The sequence below is a fragment of the Delphinus delphis genome, chromosome 8 (genome assembly GCF_949987515.2).
Source record: "Delphinus delphis chromosome 8, mDelDel1.2, whole genome shotgun sequence".
Classification (NCBI taxonomy): Eukaryota; Metazoa; Chordata; class Mammalia; order Artiodactyla; family Delphinidae; genus Delphinus; species Delphinus delphis.
The window spans coordinates 18,626,389-18,650,371 of NC_082690.1; positions in this window are offsets into that span (position 1 = coordinate 18,626,389).

Below are 23,983 nucleotides of genomic sequence, written 5' to 3' on the forward strand. Positions count from 1 at the left end.
AGTGAACTTGGCATAAAGTCTCAGATTTCTTAACCTCCTGCTCCCATACACAGACTTCTTTATCTTTGTCTATTGACAAGGTTGACATTCTCAAAACAAAACAAAACAGAAACCCCATGGAATTCATCACCATCAAAGGCCTGTACCATGCAAGGCCTACATCCAGCTATGTCCTCGTAAAAATACTGGAAAAAGCTCTACCCTTTGTGTGTGAGTACTAGGTAGTAGAAACAAAAGTTTTAAAGGAAGAGAAGGAAATATTTTCCAATGTACTGAGTTCAAACGAAACATTGCACACTTGCAGCCTAACTCAGCCACTGGACAGGGTTAAATTTTAGAGAGTTTTCACTTTTGAAGGTCCTTCCAACTGTGCTTTCCTTCTCAGCGTGTTTCAGGTACAACCATCTTCCAACCAACCAGTACTGATTGAAGAGATGGGCTTTCCCTTCTTCAACGTAAATTCTTCCGGGAAGAGGTCTACATCTTCTTCCTCTTGGTGTTGCCCAGCATCTCCAGTCCCCAGTGATGGCTCCAAGGCCATCAGTAGCTGCCTCTTGAATTGAGCATAGTCGTGTCCAGAGTTCCAGCTTTTCTCCCAAAGACGATGCTTCATTAGGCTCCAGTGGATGTCAATTGTAAATAGCAACTTTGTTTTTCAAGGCCAAATACGCTGGAATCATCCTTGACTTCTCCCTGGGATATAATCCATAAATTCCCCTGGCACTGGTGAAGCAGCCTGAAAGACACAGGGACTTGCTAATTAACTCTTCCTAATAACTTGAGAGAGCTGAGAACTCAGATACATAAGATCCCGTTAAGAGAGTGTCCTGCATTTTTATCTGAGGGCAATAGATCATAAGGCGCAAGAAAGGAAGAACTATTTGTCTCTGAGAGCATAATTTATATTCAATAAATTGAGAAGGGCGACCTGAGGGTCAAATATGGGGAAGGATGCCAAAAGAAATTCTCCACTCAGGGAAGGACTACGTGGAAGCAGAAAGTGAGTGGCGGGTCCTGAACAGCCCAGGGGAGATCACTTTCATGGGTTTTATTGGGCAGAGGGTAGGGTGACCTGCTTTAAGATTCCAGGAGACCGAGTGGAAGAAAAAGATGGGAGAGAGGCAACAGGCCACGTGGGAGTGACACTTAGGGTACCGCAGCTCCTTTTCCTTACCTAGAAGCAAAAGGACCTCCTTCCTTGATGTCAGGCCATGTGGGAGTGGAGACATTTGGCCTGAAGACTAGAGATGCCCAGAGTGTCAGAGAAAGAAGGGCCCTGAGCGATCACCTCCCAACCCCCCTACCCTACAGATGCAGAGACTCAAGCTCAGAGAGGGGGCAGTGAACTGCTCTACCTAGAATCACCGCCTCTTCCATAACCCTCTCCAATTTCCTCCATCCCACACCCATCCTCACTCAGAGGAGGAGACCGATGTTCCCAGAAAGCGCACCACATCTTGGGTCATTTTTCTTTTTTTTTTCCTACTGCCTTTCAAAGGAGTCCTGGATTTTGAAAACACAGTCTCCAGCCCTGACAAGTTTGAAAACTGGTCCCTGTGAGTCCCTCCCTATTTAGAAAGTAAGAAGGACAGCAAGGGTGCAGGGTTCCCAAACACTAGTCACTTGGGGAGCAGTTGGAGAGCCTGCTAAAAATGCATATAACCTTGTCGCACCCCCTGAAAACCGACTCTGCATGCGCAGTGTGGGAATCTGTAGTTTTCATCGGCACCTCCGGTGATTTCCAACCACTGAGGATGGAAGACACAGGGACTTGCTAATTAACTCTTCCAACAACTTGGAACCCTGTGCTAGAGGAGAGCATGTGGATGAAACCAGCTGTATGTATGGATGGGGCTGATTGCGTTTGTCCATCCATACAGTGGGAAAGGAGTCCCCACTCTCTGCTTCTGACCTGCCCAGTGAGTGGGTGAAGACAAACACGATCAATGGATCAGAAAAGACACCGGGCTTCTCTGAAGATGCTCTATGTGTCTAGAGTATTATTGATTCCGATTTCAATCATCGTCAGTTTTATCACTCAGTCCTTGAGGGAAGGCTGATCTGAGACAGGGCCATGCCTGCCCCAAAGTGACCCTTCACTCCATGGTCCACCTTTTGCCAGCCCCGCCCAGGATGTGTATTTCAGCAACTGACCCCCATTCTGGACTAGCCGTTGATTTAAGACCATGGGGAAGTAATTAAAGATAATTGAGGCTGCAACTTCTACATGAAGACATACTGCCACCTGGGCAGTAATTAATCACTTCCTCTACCCTCCCCGCAACCAGCATTTGGTTGAGACCAAACTGGACCTTGATATCCACCCACACAGGCTGACTTCCAATTCTCTCCCAAACCTCGACATGGTCAACATGCTTTAATTACCAGCATGGCTCATCCTCCATGCTCCCCCACTTAACATTCACAGTGGTCCCCATTTAACATTTTTTGGATGTGCACCAAAGGCAGCAGAAGCCCTCACCCATGGCTTCTGACCATTTCACTTCCCCAAGTCTACTATGGAACATTCCAAAAAAAGATAAAAAGCAATGCTCCCCGGTTGGTAAATGTCACCACCTGGGTTTTCTGCAGAAGTCCTGGGTTTTCCGTGCCCCACATTATTCTAAGCTGACAACAGAGAACCCATCTGGTTGTGGCCCGCCTTCCCTCCCAGGGTGGGCAAGGGATTATGTCTGTTTTAACGCTGGGAGATTAGGAGCTTGTAAAGAGCCTTGTGCTCCAAACAGGGATACAGTTACATAAGTCCACCAAGCTTGGCACTGCAGGACGGCGGGCTCCAAGTGGCATCTAATTACAGGGAGGCTGATGGCCACAGTTGAAGATACTGTCACAGGACCCAGGTCTTGGCCCGCTGATATCCCTCCAGCAGTTGCAGTAAAATGGAAATTAAGTGCAGTGTCATGGCCATTTAGGGCATTAGGAATGGAAGGCGCCCTGGAGCTGCTTCCTGGCCCCTTGCCCATCTTATGAACAAGGTGCACACAAGGACTTGTGCTGGGAGAGGGAAACAGCTGGAGCACAGAGACTTTCTCTGCAGGTAGGGATACGAGGAGAGGAAGGAGGTGAGGGAAGTCTGTCCCCAGATCACCTTGGCTGAGAAGGAAATTGGCTTGATAAATGAGGAAAAGGTATCAAGTTCTGGATGAAACTCTTTAAAGGGACATTTTCCAAGTTGCGATTTTCTCCGGGTCCTGAATTTCCACTCTGCCCCCCCACCTTCCACCCCAACGCACACACAGACACACAGCCAGTGTGTGGAGAAAGGCATAGGCAGAGGACCAAATCAGCATTCTCTGACGCCCCCCCTCGCAACATCTGTAACTTGCTTGAAGCCTTCAGTCTACTGGGTCCCTGCAAGCCTTCACCAGCCAGCGAAGTTCTCTAGCTCTGAATCTGGGGAAATCCTGCCCTGGGTCACCATCCAGCCCTGGATACTAGGGCTATTTGCTAAATCCAGTCCACAGGCCCCAGCGCTGGAGGAGGGGCTGAGGGCTGGCTGCTTGGCTACTCACCTGCCAAATCTCCCCACCGACCTCCATCCCCATACAGCCCTACTTCCTCTCCTCACTCACCCTGACCTTTATTTCTGGCCATTGTCGGCTCCTCCTAGAAATTGCAGAGCCAGACAGATTTGGGGAACGCAGCAGAGCGAGGGAGCACCATGGTTCCCTCTGCCTCTTTCACCCCATTCCCACTGACACGCACATGCGCTTCAGGGGTGCTTGTGTCACCTCCTGCCCAAGTCAGGCTGGCCTTGGGGGGACCCCAGGAATCTCTAAACAGCCAGCCCGAACCTTCCACTCAGCACGTTGCTTTCTTATTTCTTTGCCAACAGCTGTGTAGCAGAGGTGAACTGGGACATGGGAAACACCAGCTCACTCTGGATAGGGGAAAAAAATTAAAAAGCCCGTTTTTCTGTCCTGTCAGGTCTATTTAAGTATTTAATGAGGTGAGATAGTACCAATAAATTTAACATGGCACAATAACTCTGATGATGTGGGCCACAGACTAATAAGCTTCCATCCCAGGGACAGAAGAGTGATCTCGCCTTCACTAGATCTTATCGGGTTTGATTGCTTTGTTCAGATATTAAGAAGGTTGAGCAAGGACTTTCGGGCACTGCCACAAATCTGTGCGTATACTCCCAGATAGACTCCGAGATAGATTGAAGCCAGACCTCGGAATACAAGGCTGTTTATTTTAATTGACAATTGAGAGGAGTGGAATAGGTAGAGGGTGGAGGGTGGTGGGAACCACAGGGGGGCCCTGTGATTAGGTGGCTGGATGGTGTGTTTTCCCCTTCTCTTCAAAGTTGTGGCGCAGTTTCAAATCTGAAGGTCTATCCAATGGAGTGTCTACTCCTGAGGCTTCAAAGGAGTCTTTTCCCCACTTGTCTTGAGCAAGGAGACGGGCCATTGACCCACGTGTCACCAGTTATTTCTGTCCTCACCTCCCTCGGGTGAGGCCTGCTGCAGACGTTTCCCAGGCACTCATGTACAGTCCAGGCTGCTGCCCCCAGATGCACAGAGCCTCCCCTTGGCCCGCAGATTTAGGGGGCCATCAGTAAAGCTCTTTGAGGTCAGAGACCACGTGTCCCACTTCTAACTCCCCACAGCATGCAGCAAAGACCAGAACTTCTAATGTGTGATATGCACACTTTGCGGGTAAGTACAACAACTTTACACTTGGCCTATGACTGCCATCTTTAAGTTAACATTTAGATATTTATATTAATGTACATTGTATGCATAAGCCTAGTGCCACAAACTTGCCCTTGGTAACTTATTTGTCTGGTTCAAGATAACTTTGTAGTTTCCTTTCCTAGGACTTGTTAAGCACCAAAAGACATTTTGAACTGTACATATGACCAGATGGTTAAGCTGTTCTTGTTTTACTTCCTTTGACAATCTTTGAATAAAAAAAAATCAAATTAAAAATATATATTATATACATATATATATATATATATAAAACTAATACGTCACACAAAATATCACGGATATTATTACTCAGGATAAGGCAAAATTAGACCATAAGTTTTAAAGATGAGTCAAGTTCAAGTAAATTACTACAGGGAGAATCCAAAAGAGTCAAGTTTGGGAAACACTGTATTCGCTGATTTACTATTTGATTGATTAGTTGGTTGGTTGATTTGTTGGTGCCGTTTTGGTTGACAGATTTTTTTCCCCCAAGATTTTATCATGAACATTTTCAAACATAACAGAAAAATTGAAAGAACTGTGTAGTGAACACCCATACACCCACGACTTAGATTCTACAATTTTTATTTGTTTATCACATACCTGTCCATCTAACCATCTCCCATCAATCTATCTTATGTTTTTGCATGCATTTCAAAGTAAATTACAGACATCAGTACACTTCAACTTTAAATACTTTAGCATGCATATCATTAGAGTTCAATATTTGTTTGTGGTTCTTTTTTTTTTATTTTGGAAGTAAAATTTACATACCACAAAATGAGCAGAACTTGAAAATGAGTTTTGATAAATGCATACACCTATGTAACCCAAAACCCTATAAAATTATAGAACATGACCATCACCCCAGAAAGTGATGGTCATGCCCCTCCTCATGCCCCTCCCAATTCAGCCCCACTCCCTTCCTACAGAGACAACCACTGTTGTGATTTTTTTCATTGTATATCAGTTTTGCCTTTTAGAGAACTTCATGTAAGTCAAATAATATACTGTGTACTCTTAGGTAAGGCTTCTTTCACAATGTAAGGCAAAATGTTTTGCCTGTTGGTGCAGGTATCAGCAGCTTGTTCCTTTTTATTGCTGAGTGGTACTCCTCTGTATGTATCAGTGCTCCTGTCAATGGACACCTGGGCTGTCTCCAGGTTGGGGACATATAATCAATTAAGTTACTATGACCATTTTCCTACAACTCTCTTTGTAGATATACGTTTTTATTTCTCTTGGATAAATCATTAAGAGTCTTATTAGTGATCGTAAGACAGGACTATGTTTTAGTTTTAGAAGAAAACTCCCAGATCATTTTTCAAAGTGGTTGTGTACTGCCACCCACAATGTCTGAGAATTCCTGCTCCAATAACTTTGCCAACATTTGATATTATCAGTCTTTTTCATTTTAGTCACTCTAATGGATGTATAGGAGTTGAACCCTTTTTAGTGTGCTTATTGGCCAGTTGTAAACTTTGCTTAGTGATGTATCTGTTCAAATCTTTTGCCCATTTTTTTGATTATGTTGTTTATCTTTTCATCCTTGAGTTGTAGCCATTCTTTTTTTTTTTTTTTTTTTGCGATACGCGGGCCTCTCACCGTTGTGGCCTCTCCCGTTGCTGAGCACAGGCTCCGGACGCGCAGGCTCAGCGGCCATGGCTCACGGACCCAGCCGCTCCGTGGCATGTGGGATCTTCCCGGACCGGGGCACGAACCTGTGTCCCCTGCATCAGCAGGTGGACTCTCAACCACTGCGCCACCAGGGAAGCCCAAGTTGTAGCCATTCTTGGTACGTTCTGGATACCAGTTCTTTGTCAGATATGTTTTGCAAATATTTTCTCTCAGTCTGTGGCTCACTTATCTGTTTTCTTAATAGTGTCTTTGGTGAGCAAAAGTTTCCTATTTTTATAAAATCTAATTTATAATAATTATTATTGTTTTATTTTATGGCTATTGATGTCAGTGTCCTACGATATCTTTACCTACTACCAAGTCACGAAAATTTCCTAGGTTTTCCTGTAGAACCTTTATGGTTTTAGCTTTTACATTCAGCTCTATAATTTGTCTCAAATTAATTTTTGTATATGGTAATTTTTGTATATGGTAATTTTGTATAAAAACAGAGCTCAGGCTAGATCCCAGGGCCTTTCACTGTGCTATACTGTCCCCCTCAAAAATGAATGTCACATTCTCTGTTATCCAAGAGCTTATGTTTTAGTGAGGAAGTCCAACACATTCACAACCAGCCATAACAGAAGGCATTTTCAGTTAAGGCCCAAACCAGAAGTATGTGCCACAGGAACATGGAGATTCTGGGTAATCACGGAAGGCTCCCTGGAAAAGGAGGTCTTTGAGTTGGACCAGAGATGTGGAGAAAGAACACACCAGTCAAAGATATTCCAAAATGAGCAAAAGCTCTGGGGTAGAAAAGACTAAGCTCCTCAGTGTTAAAATCTGGATCCCTGTAGGTATGAAGCAATAGACATTGCCATGTTAATAAAAGTATTTTGATGGTCATAATACTACTCCTCACATTCCTTCTGATGGAAAAAGAGTCAATGGCTGGGGCAAAGGTCCTATGAGTTGATATTTCTTTTACACTCTGTCCCTGAAGCTATCAAAATTATGAATTGAAAACCCTGTGTTTCTGAGTGTATTTAGGAAGGCAGGTTGAACAACCTCAAGGTAAGAAAAGTGTAGGAGGGGGAAAGGAAGCAGTAGAGCAGAAAGAATTCATAAGTTGGTGTCAGCAGACCTCAAATTGAAACCTGTCTCTTAAATTTACTAACTGTGTGATCTTGCACAAGTCATGTAACCTTTTGACCTCTCATTTCCCCATTTGTAAAATGGGACTAATCATAACACCAACCTCCCTAGGTTGTTGTGATGTGTCAAAGAAATAAAATATGTGAAAGCACATCACCCTGGGCAGAGAACTGTGCAAAGGGAAAGTAAGTCATCATTATTATAAAGAGTTTTCTTGGGGCTCAGCTCTAGGAGCCCATACTGCTGGGCAATGACTCAGGGAGGCAGTAGGGTCAAGGGAAACAAAGGTACCCATATTTACAGCCAATCCCTGACCAATGTCTTCCCTCCTCAAAGACGAAGAGTTGGTGGATACACACACGGATAGCCTTATTTTTTAATCTTTCCCATTCAAAGCTGCCCTTGAAGTTTACTTAACTCTATATCTACTGTGCCTTGGGGCGGGTGGGTGGTCTTAGGAGAGGAGAGAAGATAAACACAGGTTATTATTTCCCCAGACTACATTTACTCCATCAGATGGAATAGGCTAGGTTATGCTGCAGTAACAAACACAAAGTCATACCAACCTGGAACAACAAAAGGTACTATTTTGTGAGCAATATAATAGACTGTAGAACAGAGCTGGGGACTTTGTTCTTTATCTCCTCACTCCAGGACTAGACTAACAGAGCAGCCACCATTTCAAATATTACCAGTCAGTGTGACAAAAGAAAAGCCAGTTTGGGAAGATCCTACATCAATAATACAACGCTCTGGCCTGCAGTGGCACTCGTGACTTCGGCTCACAACACATTGTCCCCTGGTCAAACAGTCAAACCCAACACTAAGGAGGCCAAGAAATGCAATCCCACCATGTGTTTAGAAGGTGGCGAACTGGAAATGTGATAATAACTCTTATGGCTGCCCTCTTCACTGGACCCATCATGCTGTTTCACATTCGGTGGCTTTGTACGTTCTGTTTCTTCTGTTTGGAATGACTTTGTCTCTTCCTAGAGGCCACCTATTCCTCTTCTAAGACTCATTCAAAGGTGCCGTCCTCTCCTCTCGAAGCCACTCCACAGCTCCTTATCACATTGCATTGCAATGTTGAATTTATCTGTATATTTCCCTGCTACACTGAGAACTCCTTTAGAGAACAAAATAAATGCCTGTAGGCTGAATAAATGAATTCTGATCCTCCTTGCCCAAGATGGCCTGATCTGAATCCCTTACCCCTCCCTCAGAAATGGCCCAGAATGTTATGGAAGGAGAAAATCAAGTTTTGCCTCATCCTTTCCCAGTGTCTTCACCATAATAGTTCACATTCAGCAAGTGCTAGCTTGTACCAGGCACAATTAAGAGTGCTGTTTGGCATCTAGTTTAATCCTCACAACAGCATTGTAAGGCCCCTTGAGTTAGAGATTGCAGTATTAAAGTTTAGAGAGGTTTTGTGACCTGCCCAAGGTCACACGGATAGTAAGTGAAAAAAACAGGCCTGGAACCCAGGCCTAGGTCAGAGGCTAAAACCTGTGCTTTTAGCCACTCACTGTGTTGCCTCCATGGGTTACAGAGATAGGCCACTGATAACAGGCCCATTCCCGTGGGCTCTGATTGTCCCACATTTTATAAGCGCACCACTGGCAACAAAGACAGTGAAGTCCCTCATCCATGGTCCCTAATCAAATGTGTGCAAAGATTAGAGAATGAGAATACACTAGAAACCTTACCTCATTACAGCTCCATTTGGTTGGAGCCCAAAGGAAGACCCATCATGGTAACTGGCCTGCTCTGACCACGACGAAGAGAAGACTGGTATGAATAGTTCATCGAATTGAGAGTATTTAGCCTGAAAAAAGAAAATTAAAAGTGACTTAATAAATGTTGGTTGATGACCAGATGTTTACTAAATCCACTGAGGATAAAAAAGACAGCACTTAAAATTCAGCTTGGGGGATTTCAATTAGGCAGAAAGAAGATGTTCTTAAATATCTTTGACTAATGAGGGATGATGGCGACTTCTTTGAGTCTAGAGGCCTATTCAGTTATTTATTCGTTTATGTATTTAGCCACTTAGTCATTCATTCTTTTAGCAATCATTTATTAACCAGACACTGTGCTAGGTACTAGAAATAACAAATATGAATAAAAATAATTCTCTGCCTTTGAGACTTTCTTCTTGGAATCTTTTTCCAAGATGTAAAATTTCTTTGAAAGATACACAACAACTCGTAACACTTTGAACACAAATACATTTTTACATTTCCCTGGGAGGCCCTGGTTACCAGACATGATGTATATTGCTTGAGATGGTAAAGGATGAAAAGAAAGGGAGGGAAATTTTTATGGATTCCATTGGTTTCCTATGGCTGCTGTAACAAATTACCGCAAACTTAGGGGCTAAAAACGATATGTATTTAGTCTCTCACAGTCCTGGAGGTCAGTAATCAGTTTCACTGGGCTGAAGTTGAAATGTTAGCAGGGTTGATTCCTTCTGCAGCCTCCGAGGGGAGAATCTTTTCCCTGTCATTTTCCATTCCAGTGTCTGCTCGTATTCCTTGGCTTGTGGCCCCTTCCTCCATCCTCAAAGTTCATCAACCCAGTCCTTTCCTTCTGTCATCACACCTCCTATCTCTGACTCAGACCCCTCCTCTTTCTCATTCAGGACTGTTGTGATTACACCCTGCCCATGATGATAATCTCAAGGTCCTTACCTTAATTACATCTGCAAAGTCCCTTTTGCTATATAAGGTGACATTCACAGGTTCTAGGGATTAGGAGATGGACACATTTGGGGAGCCATCCTTCAGCCTGCCCCAAGGACAGAAAGAGTATTACAGCAACTGTGCCTATTTGGCCATTGTATCAGGATTGGCCCTGACATTCTACATTGCTGAGGTTGCTATGGACTATGGGAGAGTGTCTTGGCCAGTGACACGTAAATAGCTGATGCTGGCAGAGTCGCTGGATTTACCCTGTGATAAGGTCAGCCCTGTGGGGGAGTTTAGGTATTGTACTGGCTAAAGGCAAGAGGATAGATGAAATAGACCTTTTACATCCATTCCAGTTCTGTAATGATGGCTAACACTTATTAAGCATTTATTATGTGGCAAGTACCAAGCTAAGCACCTTATATATTTTAAAGTTATTTATCAAAGTAATCTGTGTACATAGTTTAAAAAAAACTAATAGTGCTAAAAGACTCAAACAATAGCAGTCTTCTGATCCACCCTTCCTCACCTCTTCCATCCCACAGAAATAACCTCTCTGAACTCAGTACTTTCTCCTGGCATTTACCTCCAATTTTAAATAACATGTTTATACTGCTATTTCTTGAGTTATCAGTTTTAGACAGTTTCTATTAAATTCCAATTATTGCAGTTGAGAATTCGCTTTCTTGTACACTGTGAACCTTCTTCCTACTGTCTCTCCCCTACCCTTCTGGTGTAATTATATAACAATTACTATAAATTAGTAGTCTACTATAAATTAGTAGTCTGTATTTATACTGTTAAGACTGCATGAGGGGGGCTTCCCTGGTGGCGCAGTGGTTGAGAATCTGCCTTCCAATGCAGGGGATATGGGTTCGAGCCCTGGTCTGGGCTCCACATGCCACGGAGCAACTAGGCCCGTGAGCCACAACTACTGAGCCTGCGCGGCTGGAGCCTGTGCTCCGCAACAAGAGAGGCCGCGATAGTGAGAGGCCTGCACACCACGATGAAGAGTGGCCCACGCTTGCTGCAACTAGAGAAAGCCCTCACACAGAAAAACGAAGACCCAACACAGCCAAAAATAAATAAATAGATACATTTTAAAAAAAGACTGTATGAGTATTATTCACTGCCGAGACAGGTATTTTACCATAATTATGTGTCATTTCTCATAGATTGTTTTTCCTGGAGTTTATAATTGCCTGACTTTTTAAAGTTGCTGCTTTACATGAACCAATTACTCTTTTCTTTCTCCCAAATGCTCCAACTAATCAATCACCTAGCAATAATTTTCAAAATATTTATATCTGTCAGTTTCTTTTCTCCCCATGGTCCTCCATCCTCCCATTCCAACCTGGACCTTTCCCTTTGAGGTAGGTGCAGGACTGTTGTCCCAGGACTTGACTATTGCCATCTTTCTACACTGGCTACCCACAGCAGATAAGTGCCCCACAGCAGGTAAGTGTTAGACCTCAGATTTGAATACACGTTTGTCTACATCAAAACCCCACATGCTTAGCTACCATTGCTATATGGCTTCTATAATTCAAGCATTTTAAAGAGTGGCTATAAAGTTTGACCAGGAGGTAGTTACCACGTGGAAGTAGTTACTGTTGGTGGTTGTGTTGCTTCTGAACTCTACGCTTGCACAAACAGTGCAAACTTTCAAAACAGATGACAGTTCTCAAAGTGTTGGGATTTACTCATCACACCTGGAATAAACAGCATGCAAACAGACATAACCTCACAGACATTTCCATGTGAGTTTGTTGCCACTTTGGGAATCCTTCGTTCCTACTGTAAGGCTTTGTTCAGAAGCAACATCTGGTGGCTGTGGGTTTTTTTTTTTTCTCCCTGATTTATTTATGTTATCTACCTTTTCCCTGTGGTCTGGAAAGACTTCCAGTGGGCATATAGCCTGCCCAAGCAGAGGGGCAATGCAGCTTCTGTCTGAACCATGTACCGCTCTCCCCATCCACCCCCTCTCCCCATGCACTCACACACACACAGACTCCTGGGCACTCAGCCCCAACTCTATTGAAGACAAAAGAAGGGTCTGGTCAGTGTCAAAAGATATGAGTCTTATCAACCTGTTTGGACTGGAATCATGAGGGTAAGCGGCGCAAGGAAGGGGGAAGAATAGAAGGGAGCTAAGAGAGGATTTAAAGCTGTCTCAAATATTCCTAAATGCAATTTTGCATCTTCTCTTTGATACTCCCAACTCTACCACAAACATAGACAGATACCATGGAAAAGCCAACATTACAATCAGATTTTACTATCTATCTAGGTGACACCACAGAGTCCCCACAGGGTATAAATCCTTGCAGAAACAAATGCCCAGTGATGCAATTGCACTGTAGTGGTCTTACCCCATACCTCCCTCTCCTACTTTCTCCCTTTCTCTTTTGTTCTTTTTCTTCTCCCTCCATTTTTTCTTACTCTCTTTCCCTTGTTTTTCTCTAGTGCTCTTTCCTTTAAAAAAAACATCCAGCCACCCTCTATCTGTTTGTGCTCTGTGCGCGGAGCTCGGGGACCTCCCCAGAATAGTTTATTATGGCTTTTCTGTTTAGCTCAACTGCAGTCTAGCAGAGGTAATACAATCATGTCTCAGCTCCATATGGTCTCAGAGGCTGACAAGCAGAACAACCTCTGCTTTGTTTGTGTTTTACTTATGGTATTATGGAAGCCACGTGGGGCTGCTGGGCAAGGTTCCTCCCGCAGGACAGATCAGAGAAGGAGCCAGGCTCCACGTCATCCCTGCCCACCTCCTTACACACACACACACACACACACACACACACACACACACACACACACTCTCTGCAACAACTCAGGGCATGGTAAAGACAAGAGGACAAGGATCAAACCCAGAGAACATCAGGGGGCCCACAGGGAAGGCAGTGTTTCGGGGATGGTGGAGGTGAGAGGGGGAAGGGAAGTCATATTTATGGAGGTGTGCACATATTCTGCTAGACTCTTAGGTAATAATCCTCATACACCCCTTTGGAATATATATTGTGCCTCATTTTCTCTCAGAGGAAACTGAGGTCAGGAATCTACTTGGCTTTTTAAATTTTTTTTAATTTTTATTTTTTTAATAGATCTTTACTGCAGTATAATTGCTTCACAATACTGTGTCAGTTTCTGTTGTACACCAAAGTGAATCAGCCATATGCATACACATGTCCCCATATCCCCTCCCTCCTGAGCCTCCCTCCCATCCTCCCTATCTCTTGGCTTTGGCTTTTTCCCTATAAGTGGGAGAACTGGCATTGAACCTTTGTGTGTTTGATCCCCAAAGTCATTCACAATTCATTTCAGTGTTTCTGTCTACAGTGGGTGGTGGGGTGGGTGCGATTCTTAACAGCTCTTCTCAGCAAAGAGCCCAGATACTATAGGCAGTGACATAGGATAGATCACCACCCTCCCAAACTTGTAACAGAACATGGTTATGCAAGGTCACAGGGGGTACCGTCATCTTTAGACCCCAGAAGGCATACACCCCCAACCCTGGCCACTGGAACAAATGAGGTTCTGTGTCTCAAAAGCATTTCGAAAAAGGTGAGATTTCAGTGCAGCATGCTTACAAGATGGCGTCATCATTGCTGCAATTACAATAATGAGGTTTTACCTAAAAATGCAGAGGATGACTCGGTGGGGAGGAGTTAGGAATATGTTAGAGATAGAACAATGGAAGGCCCAAGCCATGAATAATTATTGGGTATCTTTAAGGTTCTACAGACTAAAAAAAAATTTTTTTAATTTTAAAGCATGTGGTAGACAGATCCATGGACCACATAGCTTAGATTTTTCTGGAAAATTCTAATTCTAAATATTCTCTTTAATGGAAGAGAACCAATGACAAGTACTGTAAGGTCTACAGTTGAGCATCTGAACCATATGAAATAATAACAACAGCTAATATCTGTTCCATGCTCTCTGTGAGCAGATTCTGTGCAATTCATTCACTATCTCATCTAATCATTGCAACCACCCATGATGCAGATGCTATTATTAAGAGTACCTGGCTCACAGAGGCGATCAATAAATATTTGTTAAATGAACATCACCTCTGTTTTCACCCCAGAGAGACTTCATAACATGTCCAGCATCACACAGCGGGTGAGGGTTGAGTGGGATGTGAACCCAGGCAAACCAACGGCCACCTGCCCGCTAGACCCCTGCCCAGCACAGCCTGCATTTTTAACCCCCTCATTCTGCTGCTTCTCCATAAGGCTCTTAGATGGACTTTTCCACCTGAAAAATCATGTGATCCAATATCTAATTGCAATATCTGACCACCCTATATGCAAAACGTGGCCAAGGGATCCTGTGTAGCTCCGGGTGCTATGGGGATCCTACAAAGGTTGAAGAAGTATTAAAGGTATAAGGGCTGGTTTCCAAGGAGAAGCAAACTGTTTCCCTGGAGAATACTGACAGCCCAGGCTATGGGCATCACCGTCTGGGGAGACCCATGGGTGGCTCCTTTTGATTCTGGGCTTGAAGCAGGGACTGGAGGGGAACCTCTCTGTTATCAGGAGGGTGCCAGCCCAATGCCCTGGTCCCAGCCACGAGCAATGACTATCTTCTCCTTCCCTCTTCCCCTTCAGGCCTCAGGCCTGAGTCACAAGGAGTGATCCTAGTCTCTCATTTGTATCTAGACGATTTCGTCAATTTTACTCGCAGTAGCTGTAACGATGGAGGCAGTGAGAGTTTGCATTCGCAGGGCGCTCCTTATGTACTAGTGACTTGATTCACATTTTCTCATTTATTCTCCTCACCCACTTTGTGAGATCAATTTTATGAATCCCGTTTTGCAAATGAGGAAACTGATATATGGCAGATTAAAATGAAGCTTACACAAAAAGTCAGCACCCAAATAGGAATAAATAAATGTTACAGGTAGCCTTGAAGAAGAAAAGGAATTTTTAAAAAATCATGCTTAGGAGCTTAACCATGGGAGAAAGTAAGGAGAGGAGGTTCCTTCTTTCCCTTGGAAACAGGAGAGGGTTATGGGGAAGGTGACATGTATATGACTGTATTTTTTAGTACAAGCTAATTGAACCCCCTGATTCTCCTCCACCATCTGTGTCCCAGACTCACTATCTCACTCTCTTCTTCCCACCTACCGCCCAACAGCTAGTCACTATAGTAGCCTGGAGCCCACAATAACTCCTAATTTCACCAGAGCCAAGAAGAAAGCTTTGTACTCTCTGCACCCACAACTGGGTGTCTCTAAAAAAGAGTGTGTGCCCAGCGTTCATTCATGCTACAAATATTTGTTGAGTCCCTGCCATGTGCCAGGCACATTTCTAGACATCAGAACAGACCAGTGAACAAACCAAACAAAAAAAAAAAAAAAAGAGAGAGACCCTACCTTCATGAAGGTTATGTTCTACCAAAGAGGCTTACAGTGTTGGGGAGCATCACCTTCCTCCAAGAAAAGTCAATCCACCAAGGAGCGCAGAAATAGTGACGGAGCTTTGAGGTGCTCAGCTTTGCATATGAGGCCTGTTGTCACATCCTCCCAGCACCAGCCTTTCCCTCAAGGGCCTTTTGTTCCAACAGAGTAAGGCAATTCCAATTCCCCCTAAGTCAACCCTGCCCCAGCAGTGCCTCTGACTAGGCCCCTCTCAGCCCCTGCACTCCAAGCCCTGGCTTCTTCACTGGTTTGCATCATAAATGTATAATGCCAGTCGAGGAAAGGCACCCAGCCCAACCCGCTCTGCCTTGCATCCATAACAACCTTATCAAAGGGTTTTTTTCTGAGCACGGAGAACAGAGAGCCCTCCAGGTTTTGATTCATAGCAGGTGAAGGCTGGATGGGCTGAGAGCTGATTGAAATCATCGAGGTCAACAAAATACAGCTGAGAGTGCACAATAATTGAGAGAGAAGCATCACTTCCTTGTTTTTTGTGATCCCCTGCACTTTAGAGCTCCTGCTTAAAGGGAAGTCTTTGCTTATACGTTTTATGGCATCGGTGTGCGTCTTATTTGTATAAACTTCGGGTTTTGCTGACCCAAAATTTCCCCTCCCTTTGTCCTGCAGTCGACTAGGTATTTTGGTAGGGGTGAGGGGATGGAGACTGAAGGGGGCTTTAGACTCTCTGGATTTTCATGTTGGGAGGAAACACACACACACACACACACAAACATCCCTCTTTAGGTTTTGTTTCAGGAAAAGAAATTCAGCACTCTACCATAGCCCTTTGGTGCTGATAGGAGTACTGTGGTGTATCAAGGGTACAATTCTAACCAACTCAAGGGCAAGTGACTACACTGTATTCAAAGTCTGCATCCACACATCCTCACACACACACACGCACACACGAGCACTCGCGCATGCACACACACACTCCCTTTAAAGCGGTTCTCTCTGGACTGAGCATCCACTGAAAGCAGGAGCTCTGTCTTGCTCAGGGGCTCCTGAATACGAATCACAGAGCTCAGCACAGGGTTGTTGGTTGAATGAATGACTGCCCAGCTGAGACTTAGCGATACTTCTAAGTGTCTCCTGAGACTTTGCTTTGCCAGGAGATATGGATCTGTAGATGAGCTTTAGTCCTTATAGGAAAAGAGAAAACCGTCATGTGGCCACAGCACCGAGAGGGGATACTGGCGCGGGAGTAACTAACCCAGAGCCTCAGGGGACATTGGCGAGGCGTCAAGGACTTAAATGGAAAGCGACATTCTTCCAACTCTGGGGTTAGCACCTTTGTTAGCTGTGAATTTGAAGGTGGTGCTGATTTGGACTCTTGTTGAGACTGGCTCAGGGAATTTTATCCACTGGATTCCACCCCGCCAGAAGGAACTCAGCATCCTGCTCCCCAGAGGGTTGATGATGTATTCCATCTCACTCTCCACCCAAAGAAGTTTGCTGTCTATTTGAGCCCCTCCCTGTGAAGACAAGTCCTGACGTCTTAATCCCTGGTCACAGAGCTGAACTAGGGAAGTTCTCACGACTACCTTCTAACCTGGGAGTCTGTTAGTGGTAAACCCAGAAAGATGTTTCTTCTTGGATTGAAAGCCCTTCCTGCGGGCTGAAAAGGGACCCTGAAAGCACATGCTGCCATCTACATGAGGGAAGTAGAGACTTCGTGGTCATGGTATCATGCTCACCTCCCCATTTGTAGAATTAGAAGAGGTTGAGGCAGGTTGCTTCAGTCAGTAACAACATGAGCCAGATAAGCAGCCCATTCTGCCATCATCACTCATATTGGCCATGGCAAAGGCCTCCAAATGTGTCTCTCCCTATGTCTATCTATGTTTCAAACTGCTGCCCCAGTAACACTCCTGAGAAATAAACCTGACAGATAATAATAAGTGTTGGCAAGGATGTGGAGACACTGGAACCCTTATACACTGCAGGTGGGAATGTAAAATGGTGCAGCTGTTCTGGCAAAGGTTCAAAAGGTTAAACAGAGTTACCATATGACCCAGCAATCCCACTCCTTGTACCCAAGAAAACGTATGAAAACATATGTTTACACTAAAACTTGTACGTGAATGTTCATAGCAGCATTGTTTATAATAGCCAGAAAGTGGAAACAACCCAAATGTCTATCAACTGATGAATGGATAAATAAGATGTGGTATATCCATAAAATAGAATATTATTCAGCATTATGGAGGAATCTTGAAAGCATTATGTTAATGAAAGAAGTCAGTCACAAGAAGTCACATATTACATGAGTCCATTTATATGAAATGTCCAGAGAAGGCATAGCTATAAAGACAAAAAATAGGTTAGTGGTTGAATACACACACACACAAAAATTGCATTGTACACGTTTAATAGTGAATTGCATGGTGTGTGAATTGTTTCTCAGCATAACTGCTACCAAAAAAATAGAGGGAAAAGTAGTTAAATCTGCTAATTTTCCTGCTAAAGACTTCAGCTTCCCATCACCCCAAAATAAGACCCAGGCTCCTGGGCCTGCCACCAAAAACGTCCCTTGACAGTTTGATTCTACCCTATTTTTCAGCGTCATCTTCCACTCCCCTCGATAAACTCCTAAACCCCAAGCCTCTTCTGTCCTGGAACGGAAAGTGCTGCTGCTGTCACAGGAACCCAGGCCTTTGCATTGTGCCATTGCCGTGTGGAACACCTTTCCCTGATCTGCACCTGCCAGATGCTGGTTTATTCTTCAGGATTCAAGATGAACATCACCTCTTCTGGGAAGCCTTTCCCAGCTTTCCCAGGGATGGCTTCTTGCACTTCTGGGCTGCCACAACATGCTGTTTATAGTCTATTCTGGTGCTTATCACATTTTATTTTAATTACCTGTCTACATGGTGCCTGGACTGTGGACTCTTCAAGGACAGAAGTTTTGCCTTGTTTATCTTCATATCCTCTTCTCCACCTGACTCCCACCACATGTCGCTAAACAAGTGCAGAGAGACAGAGAAGGAGAGAGATACTTGCACAGCTAGGACCTTGCACAGCTACCGTCCAACCCATAGCTAGTTAACAAATGTGAGAGGAAATATTTTTTTCTTTCTCTATAATTGAAGTACATTGACTTACAATATTATATTAGCTTCAAATTTGTACCATAGTGATTCAATATTTTTATAGATTATACCCCATACAAAGTTATTATAAAGCATTGGCTTTATTCCCTGTGCTGTACGTTACATCCTTGTACATTACTTACTTACTTAATACCTAGTAGTTTTACCTCTTGATCCCCTTCACCTGAACGAGTGGGAACATTAAATATTCCCAAACATTAAAGGGAGGAGAGAAGGGAAAGCAAGCGAAGGAGACAGACTCTGGCACGGGAGGAATGAGATTTGCATCTCATCCACTTGTTCCAGCTGAGCTACCTTGGTTGAAAACCAGTTTTCTCCATCACAGAAGATAGTACATAGCTGGGTGGTCTGATGCTCATATATAATAACAGTAGCTGAGTGGTGACCCTGTGTTGGTCACACGTGTTAAAGGAGTTTACATACATGATCTTATTAACCCCTGCAGCAACCCTTTGAAAGAGTTACTGTGCACATTTCTCAGGTGGGAGAGCTCAAGGCATTCAGAGGTCTAGTTCTGGACCCCAAAGCCTGAGCTTTCAATCACCTCAACAATTTGCATGTGTAAACTGCTAGTTGCTACTGATTGTTTCACTTTCAGAGGATCCTGGAGGTAAAGAGTGCTGGGTACCATTCTAAGAACAGCTTCCTGACTTGGACTCGATTCAGTTCCAAGTGCTCTGCCTTGCACATCAGTTGACTAACCTGGGCCTCTCAGATTTTACCACGGGGCAAATGTACACATGTTAACCTCCCTGCACTGCTCACTGCCCAGCCAGGCCTCATTCATTTTGAGGACCCAACGCAAATGCAGTCTCCTTTAAGACATCTTCTTAAACAACTAAACAACGTTTCCTGTATTCTTCAAGGCCTTACACTTTGAATCACTTATTTTAACCACAGCCTCTAAATTTCACCTTCCATTCAGAGACAAAATTGTCGATTTATACCCCTGCTTCCATCTCCTTACCGCCCGCCCACTGATTGGGTGGCATCCTGCAATGCAGATTCTATCCTCACCACCCCGTCAGAGCTACGTTCTCTGACATTAGCTGTAGTCCCGCCTCAGGGCCAGTTCTAACACATCTTCCAGGGCACTGCTCCCTGGTTCTCTCAGCACTTGACACATGACAGCCCTGACTCTGCCCTACTGGACCCTCCCGCCTCCCTCCTCAGCGTGCATCACTCCTACCCTGGCCCTCCCTCTCCCCACCCCCACACTCCTTTCCCTCCCTGGGCCTGCCTGAGGCTCAGGAATGTGGCCCTAGACCCTCCAGCCTTCACACTCTGTACCTTGAAGTTCGATGCCTTCTGTATCTCAAGCTCCAGCCCTATCTTCCTTCCTTAGCTCCAGTGGAGCATCTCCAACTGCCTCTGGACATCTCTACTTGTATACCTCACTGTCACTTAGCATTCAATCTGTCTGGACCCTGTGAGTGCTTCTTTTGTATGATAAGAGCTGTAAATATCTTGAGAAACTATAAGATACCTCTCCCGTTTTTCCTTACCCCACACTAAACTGATCTCTATCAAACCATCACATAAACTTGTTTATGCCACCAAATGAGTCAGCTGAGATGGGAATGTTCATTTTTTCAAGAAGATACCTAGATCTATCTAGATCTATCTTAATATCTATCTAGTTATCTATTTATCTATCATCTATCATCTAGCTAGCTAGCTAGCTAGATCTATCTTGATATCTATCCACATCTATCCATATCTATATCTATATATTGCCTGAGATATCAGGGCCTGTATTTCATACCAAGTCCCTGTCAATGAATCGTCAAGAAATCATCGTTTGGTACCTACTTTGTGCCTGGCACTGTGCTAGATACATCTTTGGTGATTGCTACATAAAACCTATCATCAAGCAAATGACAGCATGTACCATCTCAAAAATAGCATCGCATAAAACCAGACTCATCATCTTCCCCCATGGCTGACCATCATTTCAGTCATCCATGTTTATAACACGGAGTTTTTAAAAAGGACAAAAACAAACAAAAAAAAACAGAGTATTTTTTTTTTCTTTTTTGGGCTATTGTTTCTTCATTTTCTCCACCCTTGCATGCTTGCTCCCCTTCCTTAGCTTCCCCTGTGCCCAATCTTTCCTACTCTTCACCTCAGCATATACATTTAGGCCCTTGTTACTTTATGATGAGGTCTCTGCAATGAGATCTTTTCTCTGCAAGTTTTTCCACAACCTCTTTCTCTTCTAAAGGACCGCTCAGACCTTTCAAATTAATCCTCCTGATACACCATTTCCAGGGACTCACTCTCTCTCATTACATTATGGAATCTTAAAGTCAGGAAGAACCATGTAGGTCTTTGAGTCAAAACTCCTACCCATTGTTGCCATCCTTCTCTCTACAATACAGCCTCCTCTTGATTCATCCAGAAATGGGGAACTCACTCCATCGCAAGTGGTCCATTCCATTGCTGCCCTGTTAGAACATCCTTCTCAAGGTGATTTGACTATCTTATCATTTCCACCCATGGGTTGAAGTCCTCTATTTTCACTTCCTACTATCTCTTCCATTGCTTTATTCTAGTTCCCTAACCCCCCAAAGATGTTCTCTGTCCTCAAACTCCACTCTACCCAGTCTCTCCCTGCCTCCAATCAGCTTTTATCTTCTTTGTCCCCATCTACTGGGCAAAGAAAGGAAAAGGGCAGGAGGCTGATTGTAAAAAGGACATGGTATCTCTAATGCCACAAAGAGAAGCGCTCTCTCCCTCCCTCTCTTTCTCTGTCTCTCCCCCTCCCTCTCTTTCTCTGTCTCTCCCCCTCCCTCTCTTTCTCTGTCTCTCCCCCTCCCTCTCTTTCTCTGTCTCTCTCCCTCCCTCTCTTTCTCTGTCTCTCCCCCTCCCTCTCTTTCTCTGTCTCTCCCCCTCCCTCTCTTTCTCTGTCTCTCCCCCTCCCTCTCTTTCTCTGTCTCTCTCCCTCCCTCTCTTTCTCTGTCTCTCTCCCTCCCTCTCTTTCTCTGTCTCTCCCCCTCCCTCTCTTTCTCTGTCTCTCTCCCTCCCTCTCTTTCTCTGTCTCTCTCCCTCCCTCTCTTTCTCTGTCTCTCCCCCTCCCTCTCTTTCTCTGTCTCTCCCCCTCCCTCTCTTTCTCTGTCTCTCCCCCTCCCTCTCTTTCTCTGTCTCTCCCCCTCCCTCTCTTTCTCTGTCTCTCTCCCTCCCTCTCTTTCTCTGTCTCTCCCCCTCCCTCTCTTTCTCTGTCTCTCCCCCTCCCTCTCTTTCTCTGTCTCTCCCCCTCCCTCTCTTTCTCTGTCTCTCCCCCTCCCTCTCTTTCTCTGTCTCTCTCCCTCCCTCTCTTTCTCTGTCTCTCCCCCTCCCTCTCTTTCTCTGTCTCTCTCCCTCCCTCTCTTTCTCTGTCTCTCCCCCTCCCTCTCTTTCTCTGTCTCTCCCCCTCCCTCTCTTTCTCTGTCTCTCCCCCTCCCTCTCTTTCTCTGTCTCTCCCCCTCCCTCTCTTTCTCTGTCTCTCCCCCTCCCTCTCTTTCTCTGTCTCTCTCCCTCCCTCTCTTTCTCTGTCTCTCTCCCTCCCTCTCTTTCTCTGTCTCTCCCCCTCCCTCTCTTTCTCTGTCTCTCTCCCTCCCTCTCTTTCTCTGTCTCTCCCCCTCCCTCTCTTTCTCTGTCTCTCTCCCTCCCTCTCTTTCTCTGTCTCTCCCCCTCCCTCTCTTTCTCTGTCTCTCTCCCTCCCTCTCTTTCTCTGTCTCTCTCTCTCCCTCTGTCAGTGTTTGATGCACTTGCACGTATGTGGCTTGTGGATTCCCATGTGTGTGGCTCAGTTTAGCTGAGTTCCATTTTCTGTGTTCACCCAGAGTTCCGAGGATGAGATCACGCATAAGCAATGTAAATGTTGCATGATGCTGCAATTGTTCACTAATATACCAATCCCATTGAAACAAGTCCACCTTTAATCAGTAAACTCTTCCAGGCATTTACTGTCGCGCGCGCACACACACACACAGAATAGCTTAAGAGCCAAGTTTAAAACTAGACCCATAGGTTAACACTAAAAAATTAAAAAAGTTGAGCTGATGTTTACTTCACTGTTTATTACAGTTGAATCTGTAATACTCTAGACCAATGGATCTAGGACAATTACCTCCACCGCCAGGGTCATGTGGCAATGTCTGGGGACACAACTGTGGGAAGTGCTATTGGCATCCAGTGGTCAGGGATATTGCTAAACATCCTACAGTGCCTGGGACAACCTCATCTCCAAAACAAAGAATTATCCGGCCCAAATTAGAGTAAGTTCAGGAACCCTGCTGTAAACCTACTCCTCTATTTTTATTTTCTCCTCCTGGCCTGCCTAGATTTGAAATCCTGTGTCGGTGGGACGGGTCAGAGCACTGGAAGGCTGCCAAGGCAATGCCCACTCCCAGCAGACCTGGAGGTTTGCTGTGTGACCTCTTGTCCATGCCCTGACCTCCTGGGCCCCAGGCAAGCCCATTCAGATAATTAGGTTAGAAAAGCAGACACTTGGCTAACTACCAGCTGCTGTGTCCAGGCTGAGTTTCCCCGGGGAGTGAGGGCAGAAGGGGGAAAAGAAAACAGAGGCAGGGTAGCAGGATGGGGAGAAGTCCAGGCAAGGAAGTGCGGATGAGGTTGCAACATTATGGGAAGCCTGAACGTTTCTTACCTTCCATCAGCTAATGATAAAAACATGTCTCCTTACAGCTTAGTAAAGCCTTACAGGTTACAAAGTATTCTGCATGTGTTATCTCATTTAATTCTCACAACCGCCCAGTGACAGAGGGAAGGCAGTGATGACTGGCCTGTTGATAGAAGGGGAACGAAGTATCGGGGAGACTCCAGACCTCAGGGTGAGCTCAGCACTTAGTACGTTTGGGAGAAATACTTAAAAGACGGAGAAAGGGAGGAACAGAGGGAAGACAAAAAAGGAAATAAATGAGATAGTGAATGTCAGGACAAATAGAAAGTCTTTGAAAATAGTCGATGCTCCATGAATGTGTGTTCACTCATTATTTGTCTTTAAGAAGATGAACTCTTTGTTAGGAAAATGAGATCATTACCTCAACAGAGTGCAATGGAAAGAACTCTAGACTGGGAACCCGAATCCTGGGGGGGGCCCCCACTTTTGCCCTCCCTGACCCACTGCCTCACCTGGCTGGACTGGGCTTCTCTGAAGATGGGGAAGTTGGGGTCTACCGTTTCGCGGGCGCCTTCCAATTCTTGAATCTCCTATCTCCTTTTTCAACCTCCCCGGCTGCTCAGCCCCAGCTTCACCTGGCC